This window comes from Anolis carolinensis, chromosome 5 (assembly GCF_035594765.1).
Source record: "Anolis carolinensis isolate JA03-04 chromosome 5, rAnoCar3.1.pri, whole genome shotgun sequence".
NCBI classification, from domain to species: Eukaryota; Metazoa; Chordata; class Lepidosauria; order Squamata; family Dactyloidae; genus Anolis; species Anolis carolinensis.
Window position 1 is genome coordinate 66,561,548 of NC_085845.1, and position 27,125 is coordinate 66,588,672.

Genomic DNA, 27,125 nt, shown 5'->3' on the forward strand with positions numbered 1-27,125 from the left:
GCCTTTGATCTTCTCACATTTTCTTTAATTTGTTGAACTAATTTTGAACATAGTTTTAGCATAGTCATGGTATTAATCAAAAACTCTGGAAGCAGTATTTCATAAGATGACTTAGACACAAAATCATATACAAAATCAGTTTTCTTCAGTCAGATCAAAATGGGAGGTGCTCTTACTGTAAAGCTCTTAGGAAGCCTGAAAGAAAGCCAGGATTTTGCAGGAACTCTTTTCTTGAAGCAAGTCTCTACAGGAAATCTCTGTTTCTCAAAGTATTAGTGTTTCTATGAATTATGTTGCAATGCTTTCCTTCTCAAACTAAAATAAAAAATTTACAACATCAACCACTTTGTTTCTCTTTCCCATATATTTACAGAAGTAGTTAGCAACAAATGCACACTGCAGCAAAAATGAGAAAGAACAGAGAATGGGGATTGGGCAATCTACGCCTTAAGAGATTTGAACATATCAAAGTGGAATAAAAATATAAAAAGTTGGGAGTTAATTTTATCTATGTGGCTGTTCCATTGTGTGGGGACCACAAGTAGTTTCTGGGCTTCTCTGAGTAATTCTTTGCAGGCCTGAAGTTCAAACTTCCTGGCTGGAAACCCTGATGAAACACATATAGAAACTGCAACTTCTGGGGCCAGGCATCTTGTCAAAATGAACAGCATCACAGAAACTGAAAGCAATGAAGGAAAGAAATTAGAAATGAAACTATTGTGCTGGGTATTTTGCTTAATACTAGTTTCGATATTGTCAGCAACTGGAAAATATTCTAAGTGGGACTCCAACAATAACAGGATGAAACATCTTTTCCGTCCAGCCTTTATACTGTAAACATTGGCCTTTTTCCACTAAGGGCATTGACCCTCCAGATTTTGTAACTAGGTTTTAAGTTCCTTGTCAAGCAGGTGATCTTTTCTGGTAGCCAGGCAAACAGTAAAACATTTTACAGCGATATTTGGTGAACAACAGAGCAGAACAGGGGGAGTAGAAGCCACAATTGCTGAAATGCATACTTGATGAAGTAATGTCCTTTAAAACTGCTAATACAAGGTTAGTCCCATTGAAAATACATATATTTGCTCCTTCTTTCACTCCTGGTTTTTGTATTATAAAGGTTTTTGAGAAGAATTCAGAAAAGTTACTTTGGGGATTATATAATAGAATCTCGCTTTATCTGTCATAAACTGGCAGGCAGAATGACAGATAAGCAAAACTGACGGATAACAGGGTGGGTTCTCCCTTGCCTACTCTCCCTCCCTCACTCACTTACCAGGCCGGGTCCCAGCAGTGGCCTTGGTGGCACTGGGACCCAGCTTGGCAAAGGAGCAAGCAAGGGAGGGCCTTTGCTGCCCTCCTTCATTCACCTGCCCTCTGTCCCTCGCTCACTCACCCAGCTGGATTCTGGCAGCACCGGGACCCAGCAGGGTGAGTGAGTGAGTGAGAGCGAGCGGGGGAGGATATTTGCCTTGAATAATACAGAGTGTCGGATAAGCGGAATTCGAATAAGCAGGACTTTGCTGTAGCTCCAAGAATCTATGGGAGTGGACTATGGGATCTCAGGTTTGCAAGAAAGGTTGTCAAACCTCCCCCTAAGCAAGGAAAACCCCATTAACTTCAGCATCAGTAGGACCTCATTCATTCAAGAGTATTTGTATTCTAACATCTCTCTCTCAAGGAGGCTCAAAACAGGATTTGAGATTTCTCTCCAAAACCAGGACCCTTTAGGATTTACCAGCAACAGTTTAGTTGCTTCCATCTTTGTGGAGCTACAAATCTGGATAAAATAATAGATTGAAAAAAGAGATATAATCTGTACTAGTCATTTTTCATGTGCTTCACAAGTGAGATTTACAATACATCAAAATTCATTCTGAGCAGCAATATATTCTGTGTGAGGATTTGTAAAAGAGGCACCATGATGTGGTGAGTTGACTGGAAAGGGCATGTGTCGACAGCTGATTGGCTGAGCCAGCCAGGAGCCAGAATTCCGATTGGCTGCTATCTCTAGCTTGGTGCCAAGACAAAATGGTTTTAACTGCCACTTTCATCTCGGACAGGGAAGAGAGCAGCTCACTGAAAATGGTCAGGGAAGAAATGGCTGCTATACGCTCCAAAGCCTGATTATTTATAAGTCAAATGAGACATATTTAAAGACTGTTTAAAAGGGACTGTTTATTCCCTATGTTCTCTGTGTGAAAACAGAAAGACTGCTATATATATTGTTGCCCTGTTTGAATTTGCCCTACCCAGCCTGTTGAGCCATGATGGGATCAATAATTTGTCAAAGTCCAACATGCATTACTCTGGGCCTATACAAGTTGCAAAAGACCAAGTGATATGAGAATTCGAAAGGATCCGGGTTGCATAGTCTTCCTCTATTGCTAAATCTATAATGAAACTTATTTACTATAGAGAAAAAAACTGTGAAAAAAATGTTCATTCAGCTTCCACATAATCCATATTAGAGAAACAGGATTGATAAAATGAAACAGCAAAGGAAAAGTAACTCAGCCTTCATCTTCAAATTCACATTCATTTCACATGTACTGATAGTATCTTGTGTGACCAGATAGAATTGCTTGGATGAACCTCTACTCTAATTATAGGATTCAGAGAAATTGGATGTGTTCAGAATTTGGCGCCATTCCAGAATGTAAGGAAGCACCGGCTCTATTTTAAGGAAGACAGAATATAAGAAAGTTCTGAGCACTGAATAGACTTCACCATGATTCTTCCCTGCATCCACTACTGCATATGATGCGATTTTGTGGTAATTTGTATACTAAATATGGAGTATGGAGTACGTTAAACATGTGGATATGAAATCTGGGCAGAGGGAGTTTGAAATACTTGGGTGAATAATATCTCCCCTTTCTTTGTGTTCGTATTTCTACATTTATGAATACAGATTTTCTCAAGACTAATCCAAAAATATGTTAAATGCCATTCAGTTAGGGTCAATAATTATTGTTGCTTCTGGATTTCAAAGTAGTGGCCCTGGTCAATAGTGTTTTCTGTCTACTAAGAACTGATTTGAGCAACTCTGGAGACCAAGACTCAAAATCTACTCAATCGTGGAAATGCCTTGGACAATTATACTCTCTTAGCCTCAGCATTTGGCAATGATACCCCGCTCTAAATCCCTTGATATGTTTGCCTTAGCTCTCCACAAGTTGGAAATTATTTGAAGGCTTACAACAACAACAACAACAACAACAACAACAACAACAACAACAAACAATGGTGAACCCCATGTGTTATGGTTGAGCCTTCGGGCTCCGGTAATGAAAGAAGGGGTCGTAAGACTCCTCGAGAGTCAGACATTCTCGAGGAGCGTGAAAGGAAACGGCTCCGGGATTTGTTTGCAGAGCTGACAGATGAGGACTCATTTGAGGGTTTTTCTCAGGGTTTGGAGGAAGAGATGGCCAGCTCGGAGGAGGATGATATGGAATGGACTCGTGTGAGGGAGGATTTGGGTGTTGGGGAAACAGGCAATGAAAGCATGGGAGGTGATTGGCGGGTTGCAGGATCAGACCCATGGACTGGTTGGAGGGATGGAGCGGGATCCACAGCTGGGGATGCTGTGGGGCGTAGTCAAAGGTGCTTAAGTTCTGATGAGGATGATGATGTTGGGGCATCTGGAATTGGGATGGCAGCTGACAGCGATGATGAGCTTGAACTGTGATAAAATGGGGTTTGGGACCAATGTCTAATTGCGTTGGGCAAGGTAATCTGGACGGACGCTTGGGCTCTTGCTGGGGAATTTCCTGAAGACGGGTGTGATTCATTACTGGATACGTAAGTTTACCAAGGACACTGGGCATTGACGGCGGGAGGAACTGTGCGGGGTTTTTCTCTGTGCAACTTGTGTTTAATCTTGATAGCTTGGACCTCCGTCGTCTTTTTGACGGGCAATACCTACTTTCACTGGATTGACGCTGGACTGACTGACTACGATTCCGGATTAACCCTTCTGCTGGCTATCGGTGTGACCTTTGGATTCCTTGACGACTACGCTTGGCTATTGAACCTCTGGACCGGATTGGGACCCTGCTGACTGCCGTTACCCTAAACCTGAATCTTGACTACGACCACGCTTTCTTTCGTTCGCTGCAGGAAGGAGTAAACAAGCCTGGTTTACTCCCCTGCTGTTCCTGAGTAGCAGAGAGGAATCTGCCACCAGTCTTTTGTTTACAATCCAACTCCTGTTGATCCTCTTTTGTTTGCATTGTTTGCCAAGCTGAAGTAAGCTCTTTGATTTAATCCGGATTATACTGCTGTTTAACCCGGTTTATTCCTTTGAACTGTTTTAGCTCAAACTGAGCTGCTTTTTGTTATTTAGCACACTGAAGTCAAGTGTTTGCCCTGTTCTTTGTTTCTTACAGGCGTTTTTAGTTCTGTAACCTCAATAAACTGAGTTTTGTTTTACTTGCTGGCGTTCTGTCTCTGACACCATGCTTGTGTGGATGTTCTAAGAAAATAATAACACTGGCCAATAGAGATTCTGGTGTCTCAAATGCTAGCCCTGTTTCTGGGTTTATCTGATCTTCTGATTCAAAATGTGGCACCAGTTTTTCCCCATCAGCTCTAGTTTTTGAGATACAGACTATATGCCATCTACCAGTCACCATCTGCTCACTCATAGAAAACCATGATAACTATATGTAAGAAACTAGAGCTGATTCCCCAAATAACCTCAGGAACAAGCCTTAAAAACAAAGACACCAAGATTTTTTGTGTTGGGTTGTGTATTCTGACTATACTGATATATGCTTTGAGAACTTCTAAACGAAACTACTGTAGCATCTTGTAGCTGGTCCTGCTTGTGAAGGCACTCAGGCATACACTAAGAGTAAAAATTGGAATATCTACACATTATGAAGAAGGAGGGAGGACCAGATAATCCAGCCCCTAAAACTGATCTTCTTTTAAACCATGTTCTGTGTGACTTCTGAAGCAGGCAGCCTTCCATATTGATCGAGATCCTTGGCACAATTCAGAATCTGGATCACAGTGAGTTTAGCAATGTATCCTGCTCCAGTTGTTGTTGCTGAGGTGTTATTTTTGGATTCATTTTCTAATGCCATAATAAGACACAAAAAGTTATGCTGGATCAGGCTAAAGGCCTATTTGGTCTCACAATCTGCCACTCAAGCAGTTTCCTTTGGGGAGCCACCAGAATGGCACAAATATAACAGTTCCCTCTGTTTCTAATGTGCAGTCAACAAGGAAAAAGCTCACTGATGTCTGGACTTCCTATAAGCCAAGGAACTTTGGTTCACGACCACTACAGAGTTACATAAGGCACAATAAGGTGAAACATGGAAGAGTCAAGAATTTTTTTTACTAATTTTTGTTAATATGGATATAATTTTATTTATTGTCTAAGAGTTGCTTTACTAAGACAATGGTAAAAGTCAGAACCCAGCCATAACAAACGGGATAGATGGGTAATTTAAGTTCAGCATATTTATTATTTTTTAAAAAATTTGAATGTGAGTATTCCTCTTGCTGTTAGATAACAATAATTGACATGATTTTGTTGGGAGGGGCACTGGTTTTCCAAACAAGAACAGGTTCTCCTTCAGGCTTTTACATTTCTCTTATATAATCCGAGGTGATAACACTTTTAAATCTATCTAAGTTTTTTTATTTGTTAATTCCTGTCAATTAACTTTGGTTTTATTCATTGCTTTTCCTAATTACACTTAATTTCTGAAAACATTCTTATATTACTTTTCCAATTAAAATGGGAAGACAGATTTACAATACTTGATAATATTGTTGGTTTTTCCAGTTATCAAAGAGAAACTGTAGAATACAAAATGCATGACTCTTGAATTTTAATATTAAAGTTTGAAGATTATCCAATTAAGAAAAGAAAGGACAAAGGTTTCCTCTGTTCCAAAATTGGGGTTTTGGCGCCAAGTTATTTTAAATGCAGATTTCTGGTAAAGTTGACTTTTATTTCAATATTTCTTTTGGGGGGGAAATCAAATTTGCATCATTTTTAATACTTGTGCCTAATCTGCAAAAGGAGATCATCTACAATTCAGACTTGGTAAATATGTGTATGTTTTATACTCCCCAAGATGCTTATTTGTACAATCCTGTGCATTTTTGCCTCTGGGTGAATTTGTGCAAGGGTTAGAGAAATAAAACACAATACTACAATTGATTTCTGTTAAGTCACGTTATATGGTGGCTGGTTGCCAAGTCAATGGTTCTTACTATGTTTGTTGAATGTTCTATTCCTAACTCTGTGGTTTACATATATTATCTATCTTATACATAATCTCAACATACTTTGGCATTCTAATAACATATACCCGCAAGGAAGGTGTGCCTGCAGATTTTGCAGATGTCTTGTAATCATTTAATACTGCTTTAATATTTCCCTTTTAAACAGCATATATTTTATAATATTTTCATTATTTTATCATTGCCTCATTAGTATCGGAACAAGCCCAACTTCAAGTATTCCTCATACTTTGTTCATACCTCTTTCTTTATCATCCTTGTTCTCCAACTCTACATCCGTCTTAAAATGAGGACCCCAGAATTGAACACAATATTACAGTGGTGCATCTACACAGCAGAATGAATGCAGTTTGATGCCAGCTAAACTGCCATGGCTGAAAGTTATGGGATCATGGGACTTGCAGTTTTACAAGGTCTTTGGCCTTCTCTGTCAAAGAATGTGGTTCCCTCGTCAAACTACATCCCCTACGATTCTATAGCATTGAGCAATAGCAGTTGAAGTGGTGTCAAACTGCATTAATTCTACAGTGAAGATGCACCCCAAATAAGACTTGACCAAGGGAGAGATAGGGATGGGAACCACTTGCTAATTACTTTGAATGACACCACTGCACACATGTCACATATGAACAAATTAGAGCATGGATTATGTGAGCAAGCTGAATGGGGCAAAGCATCTTTGGTAAAAGAGTTGCACTGGATCCCAGTTGATGTCCTGGTACAAGTGCCTGTGAGTTTTTTATCCTTGTATTCACGTGGCCGGCCCTGTTTTTACTGTTTTTTTACTGTTTCTTTGATTTGCGTTGTAGTGTATATTGTATATTATTACTCATTGTATTGTTTAATTCCTCTATGTTATGTGGTATTTATACTTGTTATATTGTTTTGCTCTGGGCATGGCCCCATGTAAGCCGCCCCGAGTCCCCGTTGGGGAGATGGTGGCGGGGTATAAATAAAGTTTTTTTATTATTATTATTATTATTATTATTATTATTATTATTATTATTTTGAAGTTCCAAATATCTGATGTGATATTTTCTGTTTTGCCATATCTAGGTAAAGGTAAAGGTCTTCATCTGACATCAAGTCTGGTCATGTCCGACTCTGGGGGTTAGTGATCATCTCTAAGCCGAAGAGCCGCCGTTGTCTGTAGACACCTCCAAGGTCATGTGGCCAGCATGACTGTATGGAGCGTTGTTACCTTCCCACTGGAGCAGTACCTATTGATCTACTAACATTTGCATGTTTTCAAATTGCTAGGTTGGCAGAAGCTGGGGTTAACAGTGGGAGCTCACCCTGCTCCCCGTATTCAAACCGCCGACCTTTCGGTCAGCAAGTTCAGCAGCTCAGCGGTTTCACCCAATGCGCCACCGGGGGCTCCCCTTGCCATATCTATTTGCCACTTTTTAAAGGCCACTTACTATCAAATAGGAAAAGTCCCCACAGCTGTGGTTTTATAATTACGCTGTCCCATCTTCATGTGACTGGAGCAGGAAGCGTGCTTCTTGGAAAAGTAGTCATCATCATTTTCAACTTTGCTAGCAAAGATGTTTAAGCATACCGAAGTAGGACATGCCCAATTTGAATTTCCCTAAGAAATTTCCTTAAAATTCTATATGACTATTAAACACATTTCATAGCTTGCTGGGTGAGCTCCATTCCTTCACAGAAAATGTACCAGTCTGCTACTTCGGAGCCCACTTGATATTTTCTCAAACGTCTCCTTCATCTAAGCTGATGCAGCTCGCAAAGAGGTAGGGGATTCAAAGGTTACACCCAAGAAAGAGTGAAGCTGTGCTCAGAGATAAAATACGGAATATCACTTTCATGTTTTCCTAATACAGGCAACCTCCAGAGTTCTCGTTGAATAGGGATCCATGTTCTTGCTTTGGCACTTGTACTAAAGCAATGAAGCTAAGCAACTGTTTGCTGGTACTCATCAGCCAAGCTCTCCACACGTAAAAATAAACATTACATCAGTGCCTTTGTATAACTGTTAGTAAAGAAGACCTATCATTTCCAAATTTTTCTACAGAGCTTGCTTTTTAGCCAGTCTCTAATGATGAAGACTGCCTATTTTATTTTGTTTTTTCCAGATACCCATTAAGATGTTCACAGCTTCATATGCATGCATTCTTCTCAACCCAGACTACTCGGGGCCCTTCCACACAGCCATATAACCCAGAATATCAAGGCAGATAATCCACAATATCTGCTTAGACTGGGTTAGCCGAGTCCACACTGCCATATAACCCAATTTAAAGCAAATAATGTGGGATTTTATACAGCTGTGTGGAAGGGACCTCAGTGGTCCTACAGTGTAATCTTCCTATCTAGCCAGAATCGACTCAGATTCAACCATTACACAAACTATGAGAATGGTGATGTACAGGGGAATTTGGGGAGACAATTATTTTGTCTATTCTAGTTCTCTGTAGAATAAAGTACATACAAAACATTCAGTCCCATAAAAGAAAACATGTTGAGGAATAGCAATGTTCTAAATACAAGATATAGTCAAACACAAAGGTTTTCTTGTTACTAATTGTTTTAGAAATAATTTTTGAGATATAAACATATGAATGTCAGTTGTTTTATTCCTTCAGTCACTTCCTAGAAATCATGGGTTTTCTAGAATCCTAAGGGTTCTCTGAGAGTTGTGTGAGAGATCGTAATAGAGAAAAAATACCGATTTTTGAGTTGTATAGAATATAATTTTATGCAAGGGTTCCTGAAATCCGAAGATTATTTTGAAGTTTCTTCCAGGGTTAAAAAAAACCTAGTTTAAGCCCTATTCCAAGAGATCACTGAGGAAAAGGATCAGATGTCAGTACATTTTGACACTTTTTAGAACACAGCATGAATGCACAAGATCATTACTCACCTATGAGCATTTACCTCATAAATATTGAATGCATTTTAAAAGATAAAAGACAAATGAACTGAAACCACATGTCTACCCAGTTTCCATCCATAGAGTTAAATACATATACACATGGTTTGCCCTTGGTGTTTTTATATGCATGAGACCTGTTCTCAAGATCAAATATGCAACCTGCCAAGCAAGTTCAACTAAAATGAGAACTGAGAGAAAAAGTTTGTTACTGCAAACTCAAGGGGAAAAAATCCTGACCTCGTGCCAAACATTACTGGGCCTCTAGCCAAAGAGCTTCATGCTTTCTAAGTGACTTCCTGCAGTCATCAGGGACTTGCATGTAAGAGGGAAGTGTTAGGACATAAACCACTGCTATTGTTAACTCTGTCTTTCCAATACAGTGTGTGCGTTTGTGTGGGGAAACACATCTGTGTGCAGAAGTGCTATGTAGGAAGAATACAATACACAGCAGCAGTTGGTTATCTACCACCAAAACAATGTCTGATTCTTTCAAAAAACAGAAACAGGATTCTATGTTTGAAGACATAAACGGATCCCATCAAGGAACTATTTGGTAACTGAGGAAGCATGTGATGTGGCCGCGGGCAACGTCTAGGAAACTAGCTAATCCCAAAATGAATAGAAAGCCATGAGTGTTTACTTTGTGATTGGACGCATGACCAAAAATTTAAAAAATTAAAAATCACTAAAAATATTGCAAGGGTTTGGAATTTCCAGATGAAATGGAGTGATAGCACCCCCATTTACCGTATATATGTTTAATATGCCTAAGGGACACATAATGTAGTAACTAAGCATTGCTAATTCATTAAGTAGGCCTGTAGCTAACAACATCATCATTAACATTGCAACAATACAGCTTTCAGGAGTGACATCCTCCCTGGCAGGTTAAGCAACATCAGATGCTGACGAGACAGACAAGACTGTTTCCATCTGCGAACACTTGGGAAACTATTCCTTTTGTGTTCCAAAGTGTTCACACCTTTTAGAACAAGAGAAGATTGTGTAAAAATTGTGAGAAATCAAATAATTTGTCTTGTCTTGAGGGGTGCCGTTGCTGGAATGCAACTGATCCACTGAGGGTAATGTTTTGGTCATAGTGGGGATCCCCAGTGGACAGCAACCATGAGGAAGGAATGTTTTGATCAGCTATGGAGTATGAGCTAACTTTTCCTTTGTCTTGGGTTTTATTACTGCATCCTGTTGGATACCTGCATATAGCCAATAAGCCATAGTAGCAGTGCAACTGTAAGTTATTTTGATAGACCCTCAAGTCTGAATGGTTTAATTATTGTTGTGTGCCTTCACATTTTTTCCAACTTATGGAAACCCTAAGATGAACCTATCATAGGGTGTGTTTTTTTTTTGGCAAGATTTGTTCAAAGAGAGAAGATTTGCCTTTGCCTTTCTCTGAGTTTGAGAAAATGGGTTTTCATGGTCAAGTAGGGATTCAAATCCTGTTCTCCAGTGTCCTAGTCTGACACTCAAACAACTACACTACACTGTTTCTCTCCCAGAATAATTACAGGTGTTTATACGTTAGATTTTTACTTCTAAATATGTATGTCTTTGTAATAGAATACTACTTTCCAACATGGAAAGCCAGAACTACCCAGAACAGAGGCTCTCAACTTGTGGGTCCCCAGGTGTTTTGGCCTACAACTCCCAGAAATCCCATCCAGCTTACTAGAGGTTAGGATTTCTGGGAGCTGAAGGCCAAAACATCTGGGGACCCACAGATTGAGAACCACTGACCTAGAAGAATATCCAAATATCTTACATGGAAATAGAATTAAATATCTGTTCTGGTGTTTGAAAAGAACTACAGTACTATTAACATGTTAAAATCACTTGTAGATATACCAAAAGCAGGATGCATACAAATGGTCCAAATTGTACAAAAGCACATATGGTGCAAGCCTATGCACACATACTTGGGACCTCAGTGGGACTTACTTCAGAGTAGACAAGGCACAGGATTACACTTGATAGTGGATCTGAGAAAATTTGTTGGAGTATTCATTTCTTTCAGGAAATGGTCATGTACACATGCCCACCCCCCCACAGCAACAATATTATTCAGGCATATTTAAAATTAACAGGCTCACATTTCATGATGTGGGAATTTGATAAAACATAAAAAAGGTTTACTGGCACTTTGCTTATTGGTTTCCTCTCCAGTAGCTGCGTTTCGCATTTTAATACTTGCATAAGGATACAAAATATAATCACACCAGGTCAATTATGAAGCCTAGACCTACATTTCAAGCACTGATTTTCCCTCTAAAATACACAGAAACAGAAGGTGGAAGATGCAGGGTTTCTTACATAAACACCTCAAATATCTCTGTAAATAGAACTGTAAAAGGATAAGAGTATGATTTTGTTTCTGAATAGAATTCTAAAAAATATACAGCATGTGCAGAAAAGTTAAGCAGTGGAACGTGCATGTGAGTGAGATTTCAGGTGATCTGGGGTACAAACTTCACAAGACGTAATCACACACGCTATTCATATCCACTTTGTTTTCACAAAAGTGTTCTCTGTACTCAGAACAGCTATTTGCACAGTGCAGTAAAGGTATGCGATAATATTTGATTAAAGTGTTTATTTTATTATCTGGGTGTGGGTTATTCTGTCTGCTTGTAACAAAACTTTGCTAGTTTGAAATTCTCCAATTGTCACCTGAATAGTTGACCTCTCTGGACTACACTAATTTCCTTCTTAGGATAACTTCTGCCAGATGAATTGAAATCGAAAGATCAGAGGTCCCTGCTTTCAGCTTTGTCTTTTAAGACCTGGAGTTTTCCCAAATACAAATATGCCACTACAGAACACCTCTATGTGTATACTTGATCATTTTTGCTTTCTGTTACCTGTGAATCTTATTGTAATGTAGAGTTTCATGGATTAAAATTCTGAACAATTCCAAAAGAACATTAGAAAAACCATGAATCTTTTTGCAATAAAAAAAAACATGCTATGATTAGAATAGATAAGATCTACTGGTTAAAACGGAGGTATTAATTACTATTTTAATGTTGAACCTTTTCAAAAAGACTTCTACGAAGTTTTATCTTCTCTACAGAATTATTCCATGTTGCCATGGATGGAGATAATCCAATGATTCATTCAAAACACATGGACCCTGGTGGAAACTGAGGTTTCCTATGACATTTGTTCTTCAAACTATTTTGCTTCATGTTAAGATGCTCCAAAATTTATGTAACAACCCATAAACCATTTAGCACAGGAATTTGGCATATATTATAGCCTTTACAATAATATCAAATTCATTAAAGTAACAAAGACTACAATTCTGACAAAGATGCCTGAGCCAACAATAGGTCAGATGAAGCTGTATTGAATCCATACCCTGTTGGTTTTAGTGATGTCAGAAATAATTTAGGATTACCCTGCCCTCATCTAAATTCATGTTGGCATAGTGATCAGACTGAAAGAGCTTTGGCTTGGCATACCTGGCTCTTCTCAAGATTTACTCCATCTCTGCCCCTTTTTTTGGCTCTTCTACAGACCAATCCCATCTAGAAAACCAGTTGTGCTGCCAGATTCATTCTCTACTGATTTCTGAGACCAGCTGGCAGAAGACGTTATACCAACACAAGGGCAGCTTTAAGCCAGTTCAGCTAGCACAAGTGATTTCCTAACTTCCAGCATCCAGGAAGTATTCAAGTAAATAGTTTTTAACTGTATCCAACTTTCACAATGCAAAAAAGGGAGAAAATTCCTAAGTACCTTTATGCCAGCAACATAGACAGTGGGCCCTCCACATTTACAGGTCTAACTTTTACAGACTGCATTATTTATAGATTGATTGATATGTTCTTTCTAAGAATCTCTAGATCCTCCAGGGCAACTCTATAGTTCACTTCTGCTGTATTGCCCTAGAGCAGTGTGATCCAACCTGTGAGGGCCAGAGACATTCCAGAAAGAAAACATTTTTTAAAAACTTAACGCAGTGAGAAGGGTAATCTTTTTTTTCCAAATGTTAAATTAAAATATTTTTCCAGTAAGAAGGGCAAGGGCCAACAAAAATGAATTGATGGGCCGCGGACTGCAACACACTGCCCTAGAGGAACTATATATTCCTAGAAGGAACATGTCTCCATAAAACTCTAAGTCCTGCAGCATGCTTTTATGGTCAACTTCTGGAGAAGTTAATCCCACAGTAGCCTTCAAGGGCCTAGAGAGCTACACTCTCAAGATTTGCAGTTATTCCATTTTCAACATGAAACCCTGCAAAAAATGAAGGGTCTACTGTACTAAACAAATGGCTGTCAAAGGAATCTGTACCATTTTGAAATGTAATGTTATACCAAAAAAAGCCTGACGTACATCAGTTTGCAAGATCCCTTTTATAAAACCATTCTGTTGAATTGTTGGATTATGGTTGTATGTGTATGAAACGTAAATCAAGTGTTTCTGCTGTTTTTGCAAGAGTGTGTGTTTCAGCAATGAAACAGTTAACAGCAGGCTAGTTTTGACTGACAGCCTGTTGTGATTGCTATGACCTATCAGGCATGATTTCCGACCTTGGAGATCGGCAACTTCCTTCGTACTGAGGAATGTGTCTTCTTATCTCTGTGTGTTGAGCTGTGTTTGCCAAAGCAAGAGGCTATAGAGAAATGCCAGCTCAGAGCGATGGCTTTTGCTATGCTTTGTAAATATGTATTATAGATATTAAATAAATGTTTGGACTTTAGACTAGAGATGTCTTTGAGTCTGACATTTGAACAGAGGAATTAGTGTGACAGACGATTGCAACCAATTCATCAGGGTGCTGGAGAAGATGATTGATGGAGTTTGAAGGAACCCACCCAGCTCGCACCCTGACCTCCACGCTGACATGAATTAGCACTGTAGGAATATTATGATGGCAAGGCAAGAAGAAGAACCTGCATAGTTGCTTGGGTTTGAAATATGTACATTGAAGATAAGGATGCCATTTCTAACATTTAGATGCCAATATTATGTGGAAAGATTTTAAAGTGGCTAGACTACTATCACTTGGTTTAAGGTGTGATGTGTTAGGAGATAATAATCCGTCCATGCTTAAGGTGTAAAATCCAGGTGCCATCTAAGAATACGCAGTGAAAATAGGTTGTGACAATTTCCCTTGAATTGGCCAACTTAACCACAGGATGTCCCCAAAGTTTCCATACATAGGAAAAATAATTATTTTATTTTATGTTATACATATTACTATATATTGTATATATATTATACTTTCAGACATACAACACAGAGAATATTTTGTAAATATTCTGTAAATAAAATTAGTTGTAATTACTATTTCCTATTTTCCCTATGTATGGTAACTTTTGGGCCACCCAGTATTATGCAGCAACAACTCGTACAATGGTACAAACAGCCCTCTCATGCAACAAGTAGGAATATTATACCATATCCTGTACGTTACTGACTTGATTAAGAAAGAATAGTTTGGAGCTATTAGAGCAAAATTGTAAGGAACTTCATGGTTTCATACTTCTCTCTCTTGTATTTGTGTTTTTTCTTTTCCATTTCATGTTCTGAACCAAACCGGTTTGCCTTTTCATCTAAATGGACAACTCCCCTGAACTCTATTTGTGATGACAGACTGGTGGGTTGTTTTTTAAAAAAAGAGTATTACATTGGGAACGTAATTACTTCATGGGGTTGTCACATGTGTAGTGGGGAGAGAGAACAAAAGTCCAGTACAGTAAGTTATAAAACCAGCCCTTAAAGATTAATCTTGTATTCTATAAACAAAGATTTACAGCCACCAAGGGGAATTTTGTTTGACAAGGTATGTTGGACTTTCCCGTGATTAAGCAGGTACTACTCTAATGCAGCTTATTCCGTCAACATTTCCTGTTTGTTTTGTTGTTTTTCTGAAGGTTTATTCATGCACGAATTATCCCACTTTTACTGAGAATTAAGTGTTGTTCTGTCAACAAAACGTACAGCATTACCTTGTTAGATGCGCTTTCTTTTGGTAATAGGGAAACATAAACAAAACTTTAGAACTATTTTTGATCACAAACATAGCATTTTGACCATGCAGAATGCCTGTCTGGCTTTAGCAAGTTGGATGCGTTGTATTCTCAGCCATATACCAGAATTGAGATTCCTGGACCAAATCGTTAGCCTTGCACAGATAGCCAAAATCATGTATCTGTTCCATGCAGCTGAAACCTACGTACAGAATCTGATATCGAACACATTGCGAGTATTGTTATGATGGTGCTGTCTGGTTACATGGATTCCAAATTTAGGCTATATGCTTCCAGTTCGCTCAGGCTACCAGTGAACAGTGAGTCCCTTTGTAGAGAGAAAAAGCAGGTTTTAAATAATAATAATAATAATAATAATAATAATAATACCACTAACTTCCGCAGGAAACTACAATCCATTGATAAGCTTCCAGAAGGTCCTTTATATATCAACACATTCCCTACACAGATAAGACTATAAGCTATGATGAATTTCATAATTCATGGTAAAGTTAGATAATCTGCCAGGAAACTCTGCCATTTTGTACTTACAAATTCTTCAGAGCACTGACATTGTTATGTGTCCTTGTATGGCCCTACAAAGTGCCAACATATTCATGATTGATTAATAGAGTAGCGACTTCTTACTTTCTCTCTACAAAAGGGATACAGGAATGACATCTTTATCCAGTTCTATGTCTAACATCATAAGAGGCATAGAATGGAAATCTATTGACTACTTCATATTCTTTCATCTTTCTAGGTTCCATCCAGAGAACTCCACAAAATCTGCTATCTACATCAAAGACAGGAATCATGCGATCTCCCTGATGTTGTTGAACTGAACTCAGAGCACCCTTACGGCTACATTGGCTAAAGCTACTGGTAACTACAGTTCAATATCCAGAGAACAGCATGATTCCCACACATTGTGTATAATCAAGATACATCTTCATCTCTTCACACAGGGACTCAAGGACTTAGACTAGGCATTTCTACCATATCCACCCCATTAGGTGAAAATTTGACCAGTAAGGCCAGAAACCATCTACTATAGCATGAACTAAGAAGAAGAATAAAGTAAATACTGTACTATTTTTGTCACCTACACAATCCAAATAAATCTACTCAAATGTAACATCAATGATCTATTATTCATATTCAACAATAAATGACTCTCCTACAAATGTTGTGTAGTGGGCTTGCACTTTCTTACAGACATCTGTCCAAGCAACAATGCATATTGACCAGAAGCAACAGACCATGTAAAAGAGAAATAAACACAAGAACCATAGCCTGATGACAACTGTTCCATATATCTACCGGCAATACGCTTAGAGGAATTAAGAACATATGTCACATAGCTAGTCAGCTCTCTCTCTTTGATAGCTTGAAAAGGAACAAAGGTGCGTTCTTTTAAAATCACCTTACCTGTATTACTCAACAACGAATATGATTACTAGGGTTAACTTCATACGGTTACTGTTCTTATTTCTGCCTTTCTGTGTATGTGCTTTAAAATTACAATGTAAAAACACTTCCTGTATGTAATTGAAATGTTTGTTAGTGCTTAAGGTAACACAATGCTCCTTATTGTTTTTATCGCAACAGGCTTAACACTGCAAACCACCAGGAAATTCAGAGATGAGGACATGAAAACAGAAGTGCTCACAGCACAGTCTGATGCATGCCTTAGGGATGTCTTAGGCAAAGAATACTCAGAAGTGGTTCTGTCATTTCCTTCCTCTGAAATATTCATTGGCAGTCTTCCATCCAAGTACTAACAAGTGTTGACCCTGCTTAGTTCCCAAGATCAGAAGTGATCTGGTGTCTTTAGGGTATTTAGACATTGCTGCTAGATAGGTGTATATAATTACAGTCACCCATATTCATTCTCCACAATTTATCCTTAGTATGCTTCTTTCCTTCCTTTCTTTTTCCACAATAAAAGCTATAGTAATAGTGAATTCTTGTTATCATTTATTCCAATGTCATATTCTGACATTTCTTGGCACAGAATATGGGTAAGATGTATAGAACTGTACAAATATTCTTCTGTAGCTCCCGGGAGTCACCAAGAGTGTACAGCTTGTATTTCTTGAACAGGGTGGGGCATTTAATATGGCAAAGGGGTTCTGAAACTTCGTGGTATGGCATGAAAACCTACTATTCAAAATAAACAAGTAAAAAAACAAATCCCACAAGACTTTAGACAAGCAGAATTCTTTTAATCTGCATTTCAGTCTATTAGATTTCTTTTCGAGATAGAGCCTATGTACTCAGAATCCTTACTCAGAATCCATTCAAAGAGAAGTCATTCCTAAAAAGTAAAGAAAACTTCTCAGGGAAAGCTTTTTAAAAAGCATTCTTTACTATAACAGTAAGCCTCCACACACATAGAAACTGAGAGTACTTTACTATAAAGAACATCTACAATATGTTTGAAGCACAGTTTGTTCTTGTTTAACACTAGAAGAATGACTCATACTCTCAATTAGTGTCTCAGGCTACGTTCTTAAAAGCACTTGTGCCAGTAACGCAGAACAGACATAAATGTAGTTTAGACACTACAAGCATTTCTAAGATTACACCTCCGTAGGCACAGTTAAAATTATACTGAATGGAACAACACTAGTATAGGTGGAAATCTGGGGCGGAATCAGTGCTTTTGTCAAGAAACCCATTGTGACTGAAACTAAGAAACCACATGAATGCATAATCCTATCAACAAGTACCAGATAATGTTCCACAAAGACTTATAACCCCACTTGCATTAGATCAGGTTGCATAAATGCCATTATGTGTTCAGCTGACCATTAAGACATCCTTAAACCATCGCATTTCCATTCCCTGTACAAGTGATCCCACTCAATTAAGCTGCCACAATATAAATCAATGCCATTCTTAAAATGGCGCTGCCTGAAACATGAATCATGTCCCAAGTAAATATTCTCAAATCTGTCCAAAAGATGGGTGCATCTTCTATAGTAGGGTTCCCAACCTGGTGTTCTGAAGATGTTTTGCCTTTCAACTTTCAGCCCTGGACAATATGGCAAGTATGAAAGAATACTGTGAATTGTAGTCCAAAACATCTGGTGGGTAGCAAGTTGGGGAAGGATGTACGATGGTTTGTGCGTCAAATGCAGTAGGGGAAGGGGAGGCACAAAAGAATGGTAAACCACACAACCTGACCCAGAACTACACAATTGTGAACCAGCATGTTAAATGGGACTCTGCAAATGCTTTACAACAGATTTGTCCAACCTGCAGCCCATGGGGCACATGTGTTCAAGGACACCTACGAATGCAGCCCAAAACAAAATCGTAACTATTCTCAGATTTTTGTGATTACTTTTGTAACTCGATTGTGCAGTTCTTGAGTGCAAAAATTGCTAGGCCCAAGTATCAACTTATATAGCAGAGGAGACAACTTGGGAAATGCTTGGGAATATCTCATAAACACAAGGAAGGAGTTTAATCAGGTTATGTCCTTGACAAGGCAAGAAATTTCTTCGCTTAGCTAAACTCTTCAGTTTCCAATATTTAACAATCAGTCTGTAAAACAATTCTGATAAAATGTATGCAAAATGAAGTATTTGTATAGAACTTGGGAGACTACAGCTCAGTGCACTGAAAGTTCAAGATACACATAGTTCATGTATGCATGCACTGATTTACCTTGGTCAGTGGTAGAGCTACGAAAATGCTAACCTGATCATCAGTGGGAGTCTCACAAAAGCTGGCTGACACTTTCTTAAAAAGGCATAGGATACACAAAACAAACAAACAAATCTTATCAGATTAGCTCTCATTTCAGAAAGCAAGCCAAGCTGGGATCAGAGGGAAGGACTGCTTGTTCCTGTTCAATTTTGCCCAGTAGCTGAGCTAAACAGTGGCTTTTTCCAGGTGCCCTTGCTGACAAAGCTTCAGCAGGTAGCTACTACAGAAATGGGCCTTTTCTACAGTTGCATACAGCACTTGATGAAACTCCTTTCCAAGCAAAGTCTGCCTGATGCTTAGCTGATATGTTTCAAGTCAAACTCAATCTTTGCCCCCAAAAACATTTGAGTCAGTATTTCAATATATAAGTACACACAATTAACTGAAATTGACTAGACTAATTTTTCATAAGCAGAGGAAGGAGGTGACTTTGCTTTCGCTTCCAGAATGACTGAATCAATGCATTCCTATAATGAAGAAGTATAGCCAGAGAATATGCTGTAAATTTTTATTGGTATTCATTTTCCCACATTTAGATTGCCAGGTCACCCACACAATGAATGCATCTATATAAACAAAGTTTTTTTTAATTGAAGATAATTTGCTTCAATGTCTAAATAGAATCACACAATCTTAATAAGGTTAGGGAAGAAAATGCCAGGATTCCACCAAAAAAAGCATTTACGTAGGCTCATCTCTTTTGCAGGAGTTAAGAATGCAAGACCACCACGAAAGTTGGAAGACTGCAAATATCTAAAATCTTCCCTTCTATATTTAAAACTTTTGCTGTCTCTAGGAGTCTAAAGTTTGCTGCTGTCTGCGTCCATATAGGACCTGCCTTGGCTCAAACAGCTCCTTCCCTTATTCCTTCTTAAATGCAGTGTGGCACTGAACAAAAGGGGGAAAACTGCATGCCACTGTCCTTGGTATGACTGTCTCCCAATATGTCAGTGCCAGCACCCCGGTTAGGGTTTGGACATGAGACCATTAGGTGATGTACGCTATGCCTCAGAGGAAGGATCTGGCAAAACTACCTCTGAGTATTCCTTGCCTAAGAAAACACTATAAAATTCATTGGGTCAAAGGATGTTAACAGGCAACTTGAAGACAAGCACAATTGTAGATAAGCAGTTTTCCTAATATGGCATCCCACTAATTTAATTAATTCACGTGTAGTCCATTGTGAAATATTCTAAATGAACCAGATCCTGATTTTGGAAACTGAGCAAGGTCAGCCCTGATCAGTACCTGGTGCTATAGGCCGTATTTCAGAGGAAGGAACTGGCAAAACCACCCCTGAGTATTCCTTGCCTAAGAAACCCCAATAAATTGATAAGCCACTTGAAACAGCACACTGTGGAGAAGCAGAGTTTTTCAATACAGTGCAACATTAATCTGATTAATTATTTTATAGTCCACTGTGAAATGCCCTAAAGCAGAGCTTTCCAAACTGTGTGTTGCGATATGTTAGTCGACTGCAGTGTTTAGGTGTGCTGTGTAAACTTAAGGAGAAACATTTGAGTCTATAAGAAATAAGAAATATTACTCAAACACGGAAACCTAAAAATGCTTGATGACAAAATGTTTATATTTTTATCTAATATTCTACCAACTATAAAAAAGCCTTATTCATCCCATCAACCCCATACATCTCATTAAAATGTGGAAAGAAAATGCCCATAAATTGTGTATCGCAAGAGTTTGCTTTCCCTAATTCTTCTAATACTTGATAGCTTTAGTATACTCAAGAAATGAAGATTTGTCTCTTTTGTAGTAATTCTATACTTTTTTGTGCATTCTCCTATTTCAATTTTTATTAGTGTGATGATTTGGGGGTCCTCTTAAATTCACTGCTGAACCTGGAGGTGCAGGTTTGGAGGAGGCCAGGAGCCCTTTGCACAATTAAAACTTGTGTGTCAACTGTGCCTGTTCCTTGAGAAGCTAGATCTGGTCATGATGATACACATCTTAATTATATCTCATCTGAATCACTGTAATGCATTCTATGTGGGGCTACTTCTGAAGAGTTCTCGGAAACTTCAGCTGGTCCAAACAGCTGCAGCCAGGTTGCTCACTGAGGCTGGCTACAGGGAATGGACCCCTCCCTCATTGAAGCAATTCTACTTGCTGCCAGTCTGTTACCGGGCACAACTCTAAGTACTGGTTATGACCTTTAAACCCTAGACGATACAGGTCCGCTGATCACATCCCCTTGGATGAATCTGCCTGGGCCCTGAGCTTTTCAGGAGAGGCCCTTCTCTCAATCCCACCTCCAACTCAAGCCTGGTTGGTGGGAATGCATGAGCGGGTCTTCCTTCTCGGTGGCTGCCCCTCAACTCTGAAACTCCTGCCCTGGGAAGCCAGAATGGCCCCCTGCCTGCTGTGCTTCAGGCGGCAGATTAAAACCTTTGTATTCAGGCAGGCTTTTAAAGAAGGTTTTTAAGATCATCAGGGGCTGCTGTGATTTTATATGCTTTAATTAAGTTTATTACTCTTTTAATACAGTAGAGTCTCACTTATCCAACACTCGCCTATCCAACGTTCTGGATTATCCAACACATTTTTGTAGTCAATGCTTTCAATATATCATATTTTGGTGCTAAATTCATAAATACAGTAATTACTACATAGCATTACTGTGTATTGAACTACTTTTTCTGCCAAATTTGTTGTCTAACATGATGTTTTGGTGCTTCATTTGTAAAATCATAACCTAATTTGATGTTTAATAGGCTTTTCCTTAATGCCTCCTTATTATCCAACATATTTGCTTATCCAACATTCTGACGGCCCGTTTATGTTGGATAAGTGAGACTCTACTGTACTTGTATATCTGAAGTTGAACTGCAATGCCTTTAGTTGTGAGCCACTTTGATTCTCCGTATGGAGAGAAAAAGCGGGATATAAATAAACATATTTACTAATAAACAACAAAAATCTTGTACATGTGTGTTATCACCTTACAAATCATATATTTTCAAAAATGATAAAAGGTTTTTGTGATATGTGTTGTGTCCCTATACATTTAATTATGAAAATTCATACTTGTGCCGTGTCTCTTATAAGGGCTTGGTTTCACCTTTGGTTTGCGAGTAAAACAGAATTCGTGTGTCGCAAAATGATGCACATCTAAAAATTGTGTCACCAATATGAAAGGTTTGGAAAGCTCTGCCCTTAAAGATATCCAGATGTTCTCTGACTTTGGAATCTAAGCAGGGTTAGTACAGTAGAGTCTCACTAATCCATGCCTCGCTTATCCAAGCCTCTGGATAATCCAAGCCATTTTTGTAGTCAATGTTTTCAATATATCGTGATATTTTGGTGCTAAATTCGTAAATACAGTAATTACAACATAACATTACTGCTTATTGAACTACTTTTTCTGTCAAATTTGTTGTATAACATGAAGTTTTGGTGCTTAATTTGTAAAATCATAACCTAATTTGATGTTTAATAGACTTTTCCTTAATCCCTCCTTATCATCCAAGTTATTCGCTTATCCAAGCTTCTGCCGGCCCGTTTAGCTTGGATGAGTGAGACTCTACTGTACTTGGATAAGAGACCACCAACAAATCTCAAGAGCAGCAGGCCATATTTCTGAGGAAGGAACTAGCGAAAACCATCTCTAAGGGCCCTTCCAGGCAGCCATATAATCCAGAATATCAAGGCAGAAAATCCCACAATATCTTCTTTGAACTGGGGGCCTTTCCACACAGCCCTATATCCCAGAATATCATGGCGGAATAACCCACAATATCTGCTTTTAACTGGAATATCTGAGTCCACAGTGCCTTATATCCCAGTTCAAAACAGATACTGTGGGATTTTATTCAGCTATGTGGAAGGGGCCTGGGTTGTCGTGAGTCCACACTGCCATATATTCCAGTTCAAAGCAGAAAATGTGGGATTTTATTCAGCTCTGTGGAAGGGGCCCAAGTCTTCCATGCCTAAGGACCCTTCCATCCACACAGCTGTATAAAATCCGACATTATCTGCTTTGAACTGCATTATATGGCAGTGTTGACTCAGCTAACCCAGTTCAAAGCAGATATTGTGATTCCCTGCCTTGATAGTCTGGGATATAGTGCTGTGTAGAAGTGCCCCAAGACATCCAGGAAGTTACCATTAAAGGCCCTTCCACACAGCCCTATAACCCAGAATATCAAGGCAGAGAATCCACAATATCTGCTCTGAACTGAGTCCACACTGCCATATAATCCAGCTCAATGTGGATCGTATGCAGCTGTGTGGAAGGGGCCTAAGTCTAAAGGTAAACACCACACAGTCCACTGTCACGTTCTTGAGTAATGGACCCCTCCTTCTACAAAAGCCCTGGTTCCCATCCATCCTGCAGGCCTCAGCTAGGGACTCCAACATCCCCCTCCCTCCCTCCCTCCGACGACGACAAATGCCTTCCTGTTCCCGTCAAACCGACGCTGAACTTCCAGGAAGAGAAACCAACGGAGCCCCCCTCCCACCCCTCCTCTTCCCTTTCGCCAGCGCGAGGCGTTCATTGGTGCCTTCCCTCGGCGCGAGCTCGCTTCCCAATTGGCCAGCCCGAGCGTCAACGTCACCGTGTGACCCGAGAAAAAGGAAGTGACCGCGCTCCAGGCTTGTGTAACACAGAACCTTCTTCTGCGGGTGGGGTCACCGACAAACCCTTCCCCCCTTTGCTTCTCTCCAAATCTCCAATTGCTAGTTAGAGAAATGACCGTTATTAGAAGCTCCTCTTCTAAGCTCCTCCCGATCCAGCCAATGCTGTACTTCCTTCTTTGGTCTTCCTCCCAAAAGGGGACTCCAACTCCCAGAATCCCTCGCCCTTGGCCAACCTGGCTGAGGCGCCTGGGAGTTGGAGTCCCACAAAGGTGGAGGGCCAAAGGTTGGAAAAGCAGCGCTTTGGAAGGCCTCTGCAGGGGAAGAGCAAGACAGTTTCGAAGCATTGATCTCAGAGCCCTATATCCCAGGATCGGATCCCAGGCTTTCTGCTTGAAACTGTAGGATTGTAGGAGTCCCCACTGCCAAATAATCCGGGATAAACAAAAAACCTGGGATCAGATCCTGGGATATAGGGCCTGTCTGGAAGGGCCCTTGCTCTGGGCCCTTCCACACAGCCCTATAACCCAGGATATCAAGACAGAAAATCCCACAATACCTGCCTTTAACTGAGTTATCTGAAGGCCCTTCCACACAGCCATATAATCCAGAATATCTGCTTTGAACTGGGCTGAGTCCACACTGCCATATATTCCAATTCAAAACATAAAATGTGGGGTTTTATTCAGCTGTGTGGAAGGGGCCTCACCCTCTATGGCTGAGAGCAAAGTCCTAGAGGAGTGGAAGCCCTGGACAGGAAAAGAGTCATGCCTCCCCAATCCCCCAGCACACTGCAACCGGGCCTGATGTCCAAGAAAATAGGTGGGACTCTAATGATAATACTCATATAATGTAAGGGAAATAAGTCTCTTGGGGCCCTTCCAGGCAGGCCCTATATCCCAGGATCTGATCCCAGGTTTTCTGTTTATCCCAGATTATCTGCCAGTGCGGACTCATATATCCAGTTTAAAGCAGAAAACCTGGGATCAGATCCTGGCATCTGGGGCCTGCATGGAAAGGCTCTTGGAGAGACAAGCAAGGATCCATTGCCTTCTGTGGGACACTCAAAATAGTACAAGTTTCTGAAACAACCCCGCCGCAATCCAGCCCTCAAGGGATCCACTTTGAGAAAGTCCACACTGAGCACTTAACGCAGTTTCAAACCAGCACTGAAGAATGAAGTAGGTTTCGCTGTGCTAGAAAGAAATGCAGGAATCACTCTGGGTCCTTCCACACAGCCATATAACCCAGAATATCAAGGCAGAATAACCCACAATATCTGCTTTGAACTGAGTTATCTGCATCCAAACTGCTATATATTTCAGTTCAAAGCAGATAATGTGGGATTTTATTCAGATGTGGAATGGAGCCTTTGAAGCCTGGGGTGGTGACAGCACCAACCACAAATGTGCATCTTTTGCAGGAGTTTGGTTGCTTGGCTGTTTCAGTTTTGAACTGCGTTAAATGTCAAGTGTAGATGTCATCTCAGAACTTCCCCCAAAGTGAAAGGGAAGTTCGCCTTGGCCTTTGTTTGGGCCCTTGGCCTCTTCCTCGAAGGGCTCTTCCACACAGCCTTATAACTCAGAATATTAAGGCAGAAAATCCCGCAATATCTGCTTTGAACTGGGTTATCAGAGTCCACACTGCCATATATTCCAGTTCAAAGCAGACAATGTGGGATTTCCTGTCTTGATATTCTGGGATATAGGACTGTGTGGAAGGGCCTTAACTGCCCTTCCAGCCAGGCCCTATAATCCAGGATCTGATCCCAGGTTTTTCTGCATTAAATTGGATTATATGAGTCTCCACTGCCAAATAATCTGGAATAAACAGAAAACCTGGGATCGGATCCTGGGAGACGGGGCCTGTCTGGAAGGGCCCTGAGTCTACAGCCAATCCCAGCAGCCCAACCCTTTTCCTTCCCTCTGCAAATCCAAAAGTGAAATTAAAACCAAAAAACCTTTTAAATCCCACCAGGCAACAGCCTGATTCTTATGGCAACATTTGGAGATGCAAAGCAGTTGGCACGTGCGCCTGTCTAATATGGAGGGAGGAAAATAATAAATCAATGTCTTCATCGGCTTAAAATAGTGGTCTTTCTTTTTTTTCCTTACCCAGAATGGTGTGCAATATTCCTTCCTTCCTTCAAGGTTGCCTCGGTTGCCAAGAGACGCGAAATGGAAAGGGAAAGAGGCGGCGGGGTTGGATGGCGGCGGGAGCAAAACTAAAAGTTAATTCCGCCTCGGAGTCCAGATCGAAAGCAAAACAAGGCGCCGGGGCTTTGAGGAAAACCCAAACCCTTGGCTCGCCTCTCTTTCCTTCCCTCCCTCGGTTCCTCCAGCTCGCCTTCCCTTTCTCCTTCTCCTTCTCCTTGTTCCCAGGCCTTGTTTGTGCGGGGAGGAGGGGAGAAAGAGGTGCGGAAGTTTGCCGCAGAAGCTCATTGGCAGCCGGCGCCGCTTTCATCATTTCTCCGAAAAGTCGATTTCATTTTCACTTCCCTCCAGCCAGAGAGAGAGAGAGAGAGGGAAACACAAGGGGAAGAGGGAGGGAAAGGAGGAGGAAAAGCCAGGCTCACTTCCCTTTTCCAGAAGGGAAAGCCTCCTTTTCCCTCTTTCTCTTTCTTCTCGTTCTGCAATGGCTTCGCCTGGGAGCGCCTTCCGGGTTCATCATAGCAGGAGTGGTCTAGAAGCATGGGAGTTGTAGTTTTGCAAGGTCTTTCGCCTTTTCCTGCAACTGGTGCCAAGGGCTCCTTCCACACAGCTGAATAAAATCCCACATTATCTGCTTTGAACTGGAATATATGGCAGTGTGGACTCAGATCACCCAGGGCCCTTCCACATAGCCATATAACCCAGAACACCAAGGAAGGAAATCCCACAATATCTGCTTTGAACTGGAATATATGGCAGTGTGGACTCAGATCACCCAGGGCCCTTCCACATAGCCATATAACCCAGAACACCAACCCAGAACACCAAGGAAGGAAATCCCACAATATCTGCTTTGAACTGGAATATATGGCAGTGTGGACTCAGATAACCTAGTTCAAAGCAGATATTGTGGGTTTTTCTGCCTTGATGTTCTGGGCTATATGGCCGTGTGGAAGGGCCTAAGGATTCATTCAAGCATGGAGCCAGGGCAATTTCAAGCAGTGCCAAACGGCACTCATTCTACAGTGCAGGGCCGATATCATTCTTATTACACTATGTACGAGGGTTGAATGAAAAGTAATGCCTCCACTTTTGTTACTTGGGTTTGGATGGGAATATTTTAATAAATCAAATGCAGAAATAATCCTTAAAATGTGCTCTTTAACTACCACTATTCACTTTTCCACATAATCACCAAACAATTGGATACATTTCTGCCAACAATTAACACGTTTTCTGAAGCCATCACGGAAGAAATCGACATGCTGTTTCCATAACCAGCATGTCACAGTACCCATCGTTCACAGATCTTCCGATAGCCAAACAAAGCAATAATGTGGCCCACACGTTCTTGTGAAATGCTGATAATGCCTGAAATTTCTCTCTGAGTGATACGACGATCATCCTGAATCAATCTGTCAACCTTTTGCTTGTGAAACTCGGTGGTTGCTGTCACAGGACGTCCAACTCTTTGTTTGTCACGCAAGTCAGATGTTCCCACCT

The 27,125-nt window shown here is 40.3% G+C and overlaps 1 protein-coding gene and 1 long non-coding RNA gene across 2 annotated transcripts in view; one reads left to right on the forward strand and one right to left on the reverse strand.

Annotated features, from left to right (window-relative positions):
* irf2 (interferon regulatory factor 2) overlaps window positions 1–26,090 on the reverse strand; it is a 55,427-nt gene extending 29,337 nt beyond the window's left edge. Inside the window, exon 1 of the mRNA XM_062981405.1 lies at window positions 25,587–26,090. The gene's annotated coding sequence lies outside the window, so the exon portion shown is untranslated. The remainder of the gene's footprint in view (window positions 1–25,586) is intronic.
* Window positions 876–4,434, forward strand: LOC107982918 (uncharacterized). Its single transcript, XR_010006417.1, has 2 exons — window positions 876–1,056; window positions 2,613–4,434. It is a non-coding gene; the product is annotated as an uncharacterized LOC107982918 (long non-coding RNA).
* Window positions 26,091–27,125: the final 1,035 nt, after the last annotated feature.